We start from the raw sequence: 13,432 nt of genomic DNA, 5'->3' as shown, positions 1-13,432 counted from the left end.
ATTTACATCCGTATGAAAGTAGACAGAAGCTTAATCTACAAGTATACACAGTAAGTACAGACATGTTGTTGTTGTGGTCTTCAGTCCTGAGACTGGTTTGATGCAGCTCTCCATGCTACTCTATACTGTGCAAGCTTCTTCATCTCCCAGTACCTACTGCAGCCTACATCCTTCTGAATCTGCTTAGTGTATTCATCTCTTGGTCTCCCTCTAAGATTTTTACCCTCCACGCTGCCCTCCAGTACTAAATTGGTGATCTCTTGATGCCTCAGAACATGTCCTACCAACCGATCCCTTCTTGTAGTCAAGTTGTGCCACAAACTCCTCTTCTCCCCAATTCTATTCAATACCTCCTCATTAGTTATGTGATCTACCCATCTAACCTTCAGCATTCTTCTGAAGCACCACATTTCGAAAGCTTCTATTCTCTTCTTGTCTACACTATTTATCGTCCATGTTTCACTTCCATACATGGGTACACTCCGTGCAAATACTTTCAGTAATGGCTTCCTGACACTTAAATCAATACTCGATGTTAACAAATTTCTCTTCTTCAGAAACGCTTTCCTTGCCACTGCCAGTCTACATTTTATATCCCCTCTACTTCAACCATCATCAGTTATTTTACTCCCCAAATAGCAAAACTCCTTTACTACTTTAAGTGTCTCATTTCCTAATGTAATTCCCTCAGCATCACCCGACTTAATTTGACTACATTCCATTATCCTCGTTTGCCTTTGTTGATGTTCATCTTATACCCTCCTTTCAAGATACTGTCCATTCCGTTCAACTGCTCTTCCAAGTCCTTTGCTGTCTCTGATAGAATTACAATGTCATCGACGAACCTCATAGTTTTTATTTCTTCTCCATGGATTTTAATACCTACTCTGAACTTTTCTTTTGCTTCCTTTACTGCTTGCTCCAATATACAGATTGAATAGCATCGGGGAGAGGCTACAACCCTGTCTCACTCCTTTCCCAACCACTGCTTCCCTTTCATGCCCCTCGACTCTTATAACTGCCATCTGGTTTCTGCACAAATTGTAAATAGCCTTTTGCTCCCTGTATTTTACCCCTGCCACCTTTAGAATTTGAAAGATAGTATTCCAGTCAACATAGTCAAAAGCTTTCTCTAAGTCTACAAATGCTAGAAATGTAGGTTTGTCATTCCTTAATCTTTCTTCTAAGATAAGTCGTAGGGTCAGTATTGCCTCACGTGTTCCTACATTTCTACGGAATCGAAACTGATCTTCCCCGAGATCGGCTTCTACCAGTTTTTCCATTCGTCTGTAAAGAATTCACATCTGTCAACACCTACTTTCTTTGGAATTGGAATTATTATATTCTTCTTGAAGTCTGAGGAAATTTCGCCTGTCTCATACATCTTGCTCACCAGATGGTAGAGTTTTGTCAGGATTGGCTTTCCCAAGCCTGTCAGTAGTTCTAATGGAATGTTGTCTAATCCCGGGGCCTTGTTTCGACTTAGGTCAAACTCTTCACGCAGTATCATATCTCCCATTTCATCTTCATCTACCTCCTCATCCATTTCCACAATATTGTCCTCAAGAACATCGCCCCTGTATAGACCCTCTATACTCCTTCCACCTTTCTGCTTTCCCTTCTTTGCTTAGAACTGGTTTTCCATCTGAGCTCTTGATATTCATGCAAGTGGTTCTCTTTTCTCCAAAGGTCTCTTTAATTTTCCTGTAGGCAGTATCTATCTTACCCCTAGTGAGATAAGCCTCTACATCCTTACATTTGTTCTCTAGCCATCCCTGCTTAGCCATTTTGCACTTCCTGTCGATCTAATTTTTGTGACGTTTGTATTCCTTTTTGCCTGCTTTATTTACTGCATTTTTGTATTTTCTCCTTCCATCAATGAAAATGTATCTCTTCTGTTACCCAGGGATTTCTACTAGCCCTTGTCTTTTTACCTACTTGATCCTCTGCTGCCTTCACTACTTCATCCCTCAGAGCTACCCATTCTTCTTCTACTGTATTTCTTTTCCCCATTCCTGTCAGTTGTTCCCTTATGCTCTCCCTGAAACTCTGTACAACCTCTGGTTCTTTCAGTATATCCAGGTCCCATCTCCTTAAATTCCCACCTTTTTGCAATTTCTTCAGTTTTAATCTATAGTTCACAACCAATAGATTGTGGTCAGAATCCACATCTGCCCCTGGAAATGCCTTACAATTTAAAACCTGGTTCCTAAATCTCTGTCTTACCATTACATAATCTATCTGAAACCTACTAGTATCTCCAGGGTTCTTCCACGTATACAACCATCTTTCATGTATCTTGAACGAAGTGTTAGCTGTGAGTAAGTTATGCTCCGTGCAAAATTCTACCTGGTGGCTTCCTCTTTCATTTCTCTACCCCCATCCCTTTCACCTACTATGTTTCTTTCTCTTCCTTTTCCTACTGTCGAATTCCAGTCACCCATGACTATTAAATTTTCGTCTCCCTTCACTACCTGAATAATTTCTTTTATCTCATCATACGTTTCATCAATTTCTTCATCATCTGCAGAGCTAGTTGGCATATAAACTTGTACTACTGTAGTAGGCGTGGGCTTCGTGTCTATCTTGGCCACAATAATGCGTTCACTATGCTGTTTGAAGTAGCTTACCCGCACTCCTTAGTAGGTTACCCGCAAAGTACAGACATATGCAACAGATTAGTTTACCATACTGGCGTTACTTAAAATCCAAGCTGACATGAAATACATTTAAGGTAAAACTGAAACAGTTCTTGCTTGACCACTGCTTCTACACTGTCTCTGAATTTCTGGAATATCATAATAAGTAATAAATATTATCAAATATTCTTAGTTATGTACTATGTTACTTTATATTGTAATTTACTTCAATTTTGTCAATCTTGTAGTCTCAATAACTACTGCTATAATATGTACAAGCAATGTGGCATGTCAATTTACATTGTTATGTACTTTGTGTTATCATGACTACAGTAACTGTAAACTATGTTTACCCTTTGGCATGTATGATGTATACAAAAAAAGTAACAAAAATGATTTCCTGCACCAAATAAATGGCACCCCAAACCGTCACACTACATCTGGGTCTGTATTACAATGTAGTTTGCCAGTTTCATTCTGCTGAGAGCCTCCACATACAGATACATAAACACTGATGGTGTATGCAGATGCATCTGAAAATAGAACATGGTATCACACATGTGTCCATTGTTGTCATCTGGTGCACCTTTGTCAGTGTCTCTCACTCTATTGCAGAGTCAAGGGATGTTGTAACAGTGTTTGCCATGCTGACAGTCCACGATGTTTCAGATGTCGCCATATTGTATGGATACTTGTCTGGCTGCAAACAAATCCATTCTGACTCCAGGTATGTAACATGGCTTTGATCCTCAACATAAAGGAAGAACCAAATTTGCAGTTCTGACAGGGCATAGCCCCACCCCTCAATAAAGAAATAAATAAATCCCATTTCATCTCCAGAAAAACAAGCTCAAATCACGAATTTATATATTGCCCAACTACATTCACAGACCTGTCCATTCAGTATAAATTTGATGAAAGCCAAACATAATTTTTATTGACTAATAGCAAGCATACCCAGAGCCATTTGCAGTAAAGTCTGGTAACTATTTCATCATTTACGCTCAAACTAGCACGAGTTGCCACCCCCAACCCAAGCCTGCCAACTCAGGTTCTGTGTATCTTTTTAAGGAGATACAGAACCGAGGATGCGAAGAGGTTTCAGTCAAGACCTGTCATAAGACAGATGTACTAAGGAACAAGAATATGTCATTAATAAAGTGTAATATAAAACATTGTACTGATTGTACTTTATTAACATGTTTGAAGATGCTTTTAGCAGTTCGTATTCAGGTATCTCATGACAGTTACAGAAGTCAAGAATCATACTAAATTGTTATGTAAGTTTTATGTAGCAGATCTATTCTAATATTTATTATGTAGTGAGTCCTGTAAATAATGTCTAATGATTCTAGAAGTACTTTAATTTGAATGAATTGATTACCTGTTATAATGTTCAAAGGCGAATGAAAGATTTTGTGTATCCGTTAACAGAAAAAGTCTTCCAACTATGTCTGATGTATAATTATCAGCACCCATTACAATTCTGTCCAGTCTTGCAAAGTAAAATAATTAGTTCAACTGTGCCAAACAAAATTTACATGAAAACATTTTTATCCAATTGAAACAAGCAGCACAGAAATCCCTCTCCTTAGTCACCTGCTCCAATTCAGATTAGTCATATCTAAGCTGTAGATTAAGTGCAAAACGTGTTTAGTGAAAATAAATCTCATTTAGTTTGAAAAAACATTTCTCCAATCTTGGTACCATTAGCTGTTTGGATACATAGTAATTTATTTTATAACTGGCTGGGTAAGTTAGTTCCATTGTCTGAGAAAGTGAATGGCAATACCATCTTCAGCAGACGATGCTTAGTAAAACACTGAAAAAATTAAACTCTGCCCGAACAGGCCATGAAGGCCCAACAGTACTAACCAGCCGCTGTGTCACCCCCAGCTCACAGGCATCACTGGCTGCAGGTATGAAGGGCTATGTCATCAGCACACTGCTCTCCTGACCATGTGCCAGTTTTCGAGACCGTTAGTAAAACGCTATGGTGTTTAAACCAACCTCTGGGTTGACAGCTTTACATCATATCTTAATTGTTCATTATGCATGACTGAGACAGAATTCCTGGCCAGTACATACCATCAGGAGACAAAATTTTTAGCACTGCTGATAAAAAGATATGTTGTTGTTGTTGTTGTTGTCTTCAGTCCTGAGACTGGTTTGATGCAGCTCTCCATGCTACTCTATCCTGTGCAAGCTTCTTCATCTCCCAGTACTTACTGCAACCTACATCCTTCTGAATCTGCTTAGTGTATTCATCTCTTGGTCTCCCTCTACGATTTTTACCCTCCATGCTGCCCTCCAATGCTAAATTTGTGATCCCGTGATGCCTCACAACATGTCCTATCAACCGGTCCCTTCTTCTTGTCAAGTTGTGGCACAAACTCCTCTTCACCCCAATTCTATTCAGTACCTCCTCATTAGTTATGTGATCTACCCATCTAACCTTCAGCATTCTTCTGTAGCACCACATTTCAAAAGCTTCTATTCTCTTCTTGTCTACACTATTTACCGTCCATGTTTCACTTCCATACATGGCTACACTCCATACATATACTTTCAGAAACAACTTCCTGACTCTTAAATCTATACTCAAATTTAACAAAATTTTCTTCTTCAGAAACGCTTTCCTTGCCATTGTCAGTCAACATTTTATATCCTCTCTACTTCGACCATCATCAGTTATTTCGCTTCCCAAATAGCAAAACTCCTTTACTACTTAAAGCGTCTCGTTTCCTAATCTAATTCCCTCAGCACCACCCGACTTAATCCGAATACATTCCATTATCCTCGTTTTGCTTTTGTTGATGTTCATATTATATCCTTCCTTTCAAGACACTCTCCATTCTGTTCAACTGCTCTGCCAAGTCCATTGCTGTCTCTGACAGAATTACAATGTCATCGGCGAACCTCAAAGTTTTTATTTCTTCTCCCTGGACTTTAATACCCACTCCTAATTTTTCTTTTGTTTCCTTTACTGCTTGCTCAATATACAGATTGAATAACATCGGGGACAGGCTGCAACCCTGTCTCACTCCCTTCCCAACTGCTGTTTCCCTTTCATGCCCCTCGACTCTTATAAGTGCCATCTGGTTTCTGTACAAATTGTAAATAGCCTTTCGCTCCCTGTATTTTACCCCTGCCACCTTCAGAATTTGAAAGAGAGTATTCCAGTCAACATTGTCAAAAGCTTTCTCTAAGTCTACAAATGCTAGAAATGTAGGTTTGCCTTTCCTTAATCTTCCTTCTAAGATAAGTCGTAGGGTCAGTATTGCCTCACGTATTCTAACATTTCTGCGGAATCCAAATTGATCTTCACTGAGGTCGGCTTCTACCAGTTTTTCCATTCGTCTGTAAAGAATATGCGTTAGTATTTTGCAGCTGTGACTTATTAAACTGATAGTTAGGTAATTTTCACATCTGTCAACACCTGCTTTCTTTGGGATTGGAATTATTATATTCTTCTTGAAGTCTGAGGATATTTCGCCTGTCTCATACATCTTGCTCACCAGATGGTAGAGTTTTGTCAGGACTGGCTCTCCCAAGGCCATCGGTAGTTCCAATGGAATGTTGTCTACTCCGGGGGCCTTGTTTCGACTCAGGTCTTTCAGTGCTCTGTCAAACTCTTCACGCAGTATCGTCACCCATTTCATCTTCAACTACATCCTCTTCCATTTCCATAATATTGTCCTCAAGTACATCGCCCTTGTATAGACCCTCTATATACTCCTTCCACCTTTCTGCTTTCCCTTCTTTGCTTAGAACTGGGTTTCCATCTGAGCTCTCGATGTTCATACAAGTGGTTCTCTTATCTCCAAAAGTCTCTTTAATTTTCCTGTAGGCAGTATCTATCTTACCCCTAGTGAGATAACCTCTACATCCTTACATTTGTCCTCTAGCCATCCCTGCTTAGCCATTTTGCACTTCCTGTCGATCTCATTTTTGAGACGTTTGTATTCCCTTTTGCCTGCTTCATTTACTGCATTTTTATATTTTCTCCTTTCATCAATTAAATTCAATATTTCTTCTGTTACCCAAGGATTTCTACTAGACCTCGTCTTTTTACCTACTTGATCCCCTGCTGCCTTCACTACTTCATCCCTCAGAGCTACCCATTCTTCTTCTACTGTATTTCTTTCCCCCATTCCTGTCAATTGTTCCCTTATGCTCTCCCTGAAACTCTGTACAACCTCTGGTTTAGTCAGTTTATCCAGGTCCCATCTCCTTAAATTCCCACCTTTTTGCAGTTTCTCCAGTTTTAATCTACAGTTCATAACCAATAGATTGTGGTCAGAGTCCACATCTGCCCCTGGAAATGTCTTACAATTTAAAACCTGGTTCCTAAATCTCTGTCTTACCATTATATAATCTATCTGATATCTTCTGGTATCTCTAGGATTCTTCCCCAATCCATATTCACCCACTATGTTTCCTTCTCTCCATTTTCCTACTGTCGAATTCGAGTCACCCATGACTATTAAATTTTCATCTCCCTTGATTACCTGAATAATTTCTTTTATCTCATCATACATTTCATCAATTTCTTCATCATCTGCAGAGCTTGTTGGCATATAAACTTGTACTACTGTAGTAGGCATGGGCTTCGTGTCTATCTTGGCCACAATAATGCGTTCACTATGCTGTTGGTAGTAGCTTACCCGCACTCCAATTTTTTTTATTATTAAACCTACGCCTGCATTACTCCTATTTGATTATGTATTTATAACCCTGTATTCACCTGACCAAAAGTCTTGTTCCTCTTGCCACCGAACTTCACTAATTCCCAGTATGTCTAACTTCAACCTATCCATTTCCCTTTTTAAATTTTCTAACCTACCTGTCCGATTAAGGGATCTGACATTCCACGCTCCGATCCGTAGAACACTATTTTTCTTTCTCCTGATAACGATGTCCTCCTGAGTAGTCCCCTCCCGGAGATCCGAATGGGGGACTATTTTACCTCCGGAATATTTTACCCAAGAGGACGCCATCATCATTTAACCATACAGTAAAGCTGCATGCCCTCAGGAAAAATTACGGCTGTAGTTTCCCCTTGCTTTCAGCCATTCGCAGTACTAGCACAGCAAGGCCGTTTTGGTTAGTGTTGCAAGGCCAGATCAGTCAATCACCCAGACTGTTGCCCCTGCAACAACTGAAAAGGCTGCTGCCCCTCTTCAGGAACCACACGTTTGTCTGGCCTCTCAAGAGATACCCCTCCGTTGTGTTGCACCTACGGTATGGCGGTCTGTATCGCTGAGGCACGCAAGGCTACCCACCAACGGCAAGGTCCATGGTTCATGGGGGTAGGATATAAAAGTGACATAATCCTAGTTTTTTAAATTATTAGTTTTGTTCAGAAATGATTAATGGCCAAGGTATCAGATGATGTGAAATCTCCATAGCATTTCACCTGTGCAGCCGAGTGACATCTTCAGGTGCAACAAATAAAGTGTTGAGCAGTGACTGTAGCTTCTAGGAAACACAGGTGTGAAGGTGCCAAATTCAGTGGCCAATGGCAAAGATTTCCTATATGGTAGAGGAAAGGTAAGATACTCCACCTGCCACACTGCCATCAGTTGTACCAGTGCGCTCCATCAGAAGCCGAATGCCAGAATTGCAACCACACTGGCGTGTGACCATCCTTGTCATTGTCATCTGAATATTTGAGTTGCCACCAGTGTCACCCATTGGACGACCAATATTTCTCTTCATGGCCACTGTGATTTTTAATACTGCCTGTGCTGGTTTCCATGCTGTGTGAAGTTGGAAACATGTCTATCTAATCACAAGATTCGTAAAGCTGAATATTTCTACTGCTTCTTGAATTATGATATCCCAGTACAGTGACAGACTAGAGAATTTTGGTACTTTTGTAGTTCATGTTGAGCTCTAGACTGAAAATGCTAGGCCACTGGTGATTTATGTGGTTGGTCCAGATGTGTGTGTTGTCTGTATCCGACACATTTGTCTTCCACAATGTGACAAGTTTGTCTGATATATGACTTCTGCAGCTGCAAGAGAACTTCTAAAAGCCGGGTTTTCTCAACTCAAGATTGTCCTTCACTGATCCTAGAAGAACTCTGAGTTTCGTTGTTTGACAGAAAATGCATTTAATTTTATGTCCCTGTTTTAAGAAACCCCACCAAGGTATGGAAAGATGACCTTTCCTTTCTGTTCTTCACTTCCGTCTGAAACCTGACCCATGTTGGATGTAAGAGACAGAAAATCTTCTGTTTGGAATATCCATTTTACAGGAGTAGTGTATAGAGGCAGCATCAGACTGTTCAAAGTGTATGTCACTGAATAAAAAAAAAAGATATAGGTCAAAGTGAGAATAAGCTTGAATAAATCCACAAGTTTCCCTTTCAGCTTCTCATCAATGAGCAACAGTTATTCCTGCAATGGCACTCAAGTGAAATCATGTCAAAACTCACAAATATATCTGAAGGTGTGAGTCATAAGTTCTGAGCAGATGAATGAAGTACGTATGTGGTGCTCACATTTTCCTACAAAAGTGTTCAATTCTACTCTCACGTGTATTGCCATGTTGTATGTGGGCACTGTACCTTAACACCTAGTGCATGTCGGACAATGTTTTTACTGAAGAAACATAAAGTTAAACATGGCTTCTGTCCAACAACAAAACTCAGAGCTCTTCTACATTCACTGAAGGTCAATCTTGGTTTGAGAAGGTCCAATGTTTGTACGATTCTTTGTAGCGGCAGGAAGTCATATACTGGACAAACTTGTTACACTATGGAAGAGCGATGTGTCAGATATCGGACATTGATTACACACACTTGGGGACCAGTCACAAAAATATGCAGTGACCAAGCATTGTCTCAGTATGGGCTACAAAGTACCAAAATTCCCTCATCTACACCTTCATAATGGGAAAGCATAATTAAAGAAGTAGTGGAAATTCACAGTTTGACCAATATTGTAAATAGAGATAGGGGTTTCTGACTTAGCACAGTGACCACAATGGGAAACTACTGGTCATCCAAGTGGTAACACTTTGGTGGTGACAAATATTCACCTAACAATGGCAAGGGCGATCACGCACCAGCGATGATGAGTTTTTGGCATTTGGCTTTCCACAGAGGGTACTGGTGTGGCTGACAGCAGGACACAGTAGAAATGACACAGCCTTTATGCATGTGCCAGCATCCTCAGTTTATCATCCAGTAGGTGATGTAACTGTCCATCCTTCTAATGTAGAAGAAATCTTTGCTGTCTACCACCAAATTTAGCGCTTTCACAACTGTGCATACTCCACTTAGATTGCCACACATAGGAGGCTTCAGTTATAACTCAACAGTGTGTTTGTCACACTTGAAATGTTGGTCAGTTGTGATGATGAAATATTGTGTGGATTCCATTATGACATTCAAAGTTGTTGTTGTTGTGGTCTTCAGTCCTGAGACTGGTTTGATGCAGCTCTCCATGCTACTCTATCCTGTGCAAGCTTCTTCATCTCCCAGTACCTACTGCAACCTACATCCTTCTGAATCTGCTTAGTGTATTCATCTCTTGGTCTCCCCCTACGATTTTTACCCTCCACGCTGCCCTCCAATACTAAATTGGTGATCCCTTGATGCCTCAGAACATGTCCTACCAACCGATCCCTTCTTCTGGTCAAGTTGTGCCACAAACTCCTCTTCTCCCCAATCCTATTCAATACCTCCTCATTAGTTATGTGATCTACCCATCTAACCTTCAGCATTCTTCTGAAGCACCACATTTCGAAAGCTTCTATTCTCTTCTTGTCTACACTATTTATTGTCCATGTTTCACTTCCATACATGGCAACACTCCATACAAATACTTTCAGAAATGACTTCCTGACACTTAAATCTATACTCGATGTTAACAAATTTCTCTTCTTCAGAAACACTTTCCTTGCCATTGCCAGTCTACATTTTATATCCTCTCTACTTCGACCATCATCAGTTATTTTGCTTCCCAAATAGCAAAACTCATTTACTACTATACCCTCAACATCACCCGACTTAATTTGACTACATTCCATTATCCTCGTTTTGCTTTTGTTGATGTTCATCTTATATCCTCCCTTCAAGACACCATCCATTCCGTTCAACTGCTCTTCCAAGTCCTTTGCTGTCTCTGACAGAATTACAATGTCATCGGTGAACCTCAAAGTTTTTATTTCTTCTCCATGGATTTTAATACCTACTCCGAATTTTTCTTTTGTTTCCTTTATTGCTTGCTCAATATACAGATTGAATAACATCGGGGAGAGGCTACAACCCTGTCTTACTCCCTTCCCAACCACTGCTTCCCTTTCATGTCCCTCGACTCTTATAACTGCCATCTGGTTTCTGTACAAATTGTAAATAGCCTTTTGCTCCCTGTATTTTACCCCTGCCACCTTTAGAATTTGAAAGAGAGTATTCCAGTCAACATTGTCAAAAGCTTTCTCTAAGTCTACAAATGCTAGAAACGTAGGTTTGCCTTTCCTTAATCTTTCTTCTAAGATAAGTCGTAAGGTCAGTATTGCCTCACGTGTTCCAGTATTTCTACGGAATCCAAACTGATCTTCCCCGAGGTCGGCTTCTACTAGTTTTTCCATTCGTCTGTAAAGAATTCGTGTTAGTATTTTGCAGCTGTGGCTTATTAAACTGATTGTTCAGTAATTCTCACATCTGTCAACACCTGCTTTCTTTGGGATTGGAATTATTATATTCTTCTTGAAGTCTGAGGGTATTTCGCCTGTTTCATACATCTTGCTCACCAGATGGTAGAGTTTTGTCAGGACTGGCTCTCCCGATGTCGTCAGTAGTTCTAATGGAATGTTGTCTACTCCGGGGGCCTTGTTTCGACTCAGGTCTTTCAGTGCTCTGTCAAACTCTTCATGCAGTATCGTATCTCCCATTTCATCTTCATTTACATCCTCTTCCATTTCCATAATATTGTCCTCAAGTGCATCGCCCTTGTATGGATCCTCTATATACTCCTTCCACCTTACTGCTTGCCCCTCTTTGCTTAGAACCGGGTTTCCATCTGAGCTCTTGATATTCATACAAGTGGTTCTCTTTTCTCCAAAGGTCTCTTTAATTTTCCTGTAGGCAGTATCTATCTTACCCCTAGTGAGATAAGCCTCTACATCCTTACATTTGTCCTCTAGCCATGCCTGCTTAGCCATTTTGCACTTCGTGTCGATCTCATTTTTGAGACGTTTGTATTCCTTTTTGCCTGCTTCATTTACTGCATTTTTATATTTTCTCCTTTCACCAATTAAATTCAATATTTCTTCTGTTACCCAAGGATTTCTACTAGCCCTTGTCTTTTTACCTACTTGATCCTCTGCTGCCTTCACTATTTCATTCCTCTAAGCTACCCATTCTTCTTCTACTGTATTTCTTTCCCCCATTCCTGTCAGTTGTTCCCTTATGCTCTTCCTGAAACACAGTACAACCTATGATTCTTTCTGTTTATCCAGGTCCCATCTCCTTAAATTCCCACCTTTTTGCAGTTTCTTCAGTTTGAATCTATAGTTCATAACCAATAGATTGTGGTCAGAGTCCACATCTGCCCCTGGAAATGTCTTACAAATTAAAACCTGGATCCTAAATCTCTGTCTTACCATTATATAACCTATCTGATACCTTTTAGTATCTCCAGGCTTCTTCCATGTATACAACCTTCTTTTAAGATTTTTGAACCAAGTGTTAGCTATGATTAAGTTATGCTCTGTGCAAAATTCTACCAGGCGGTTTCCTCTTTCATTTCTTAGCCCCAATCCAGCCCATGCACTGGTAAATCCTACAATATCAAAGGCGGGGCAGCTTATGAAAACATACTTGGTGATAAACAACATACTTGTGTCAACTGCACAACGTTTTATATAGGCATGTTCACCAATCAACTGGCTGAGCACACAAATGGGCACAGAAGAACTATCTGCCCTGGAGACACTCTGTACCCAGTTGTTGCATATGCTCTACAGCATGCCTTAAGGGACCTGAATGCCTGCTAAACCACAAATATACTTTAATAAATCCTTCAAATGAGGAAAGGGAAATGTAGAAAAAAGGGTGAATGCGTAATGTGTCCAGAGAGACTTTAGGAACAATAAAAGCATTCCAGGAGACATGTTCAAATTTTAGAGAACCAATAAAGTGATCTTGGGAAGCAACAGGTCAAAGATGGGAGTTACACTTTGAATAAATAACATGTGCAGATGGAAATAAGATACTGGCGGCATAAAGAAAGTAATGAAAAATGGAACTGAAATGGAGAAAAGAATAAAACTGACAGGGATTCCTAACTCCTTCCTTTATGTTAGATATGAGTTTGTTGAAGCCATTTTCACGAGAGCAGTAACTTCTCTCTGTACACAAGACAATGAGGCAAAGTCTACATGAAAATTTTTATTATCAGTAACAAAAACCATTAAGCAGTAATTGTACTAAGAACAGGGTAAGAATTTCAAGTCCTAGTTATCTAATTTACAAGATGTTCTCACTGTTTGCTTCTACTGAATAAATAATTTATTTACATTGGGTTCACTGCCACAGAACATAATTCTTTAAGACAAGCGAGAGTGAAAATTTGCAGAATAAGATAACACACTTGTCTAATAAATTACGAGCAGAATTGCTGGCATTCAGGAGGTGAAATGTATAGAATCTTTGATAGACACATATAAAAGTTAAAGGGTCACACTACCTAGCTTTCAGGCACGGGGTCCCGGGTTCGATTCCCGGCGGGGTCAGGGATTTTCACCTGCCTCGAGATGACTGGGTGTTTGTGTTGTCCTC

This window comes from Schistocerca nitens, chromosome 2, assembly GCF_023898315.1.
Source record: "Schistocerca nitens isolate TAMUIC-IGC-003100 chromosome 2, iqSchNite1.1, whole genome shotgun sequence".
Lineage (NCBI taxonomy): Eukaryota > Metazoa > Arthropoda > Insecta > Orthoptera > Acrididae > Schistocerca > Schistocerca nitens.
The sequence above is the reverse complement of the archived record's forward strand: the minus strand, read 5'-3'. Positions refer to the sequence as shown.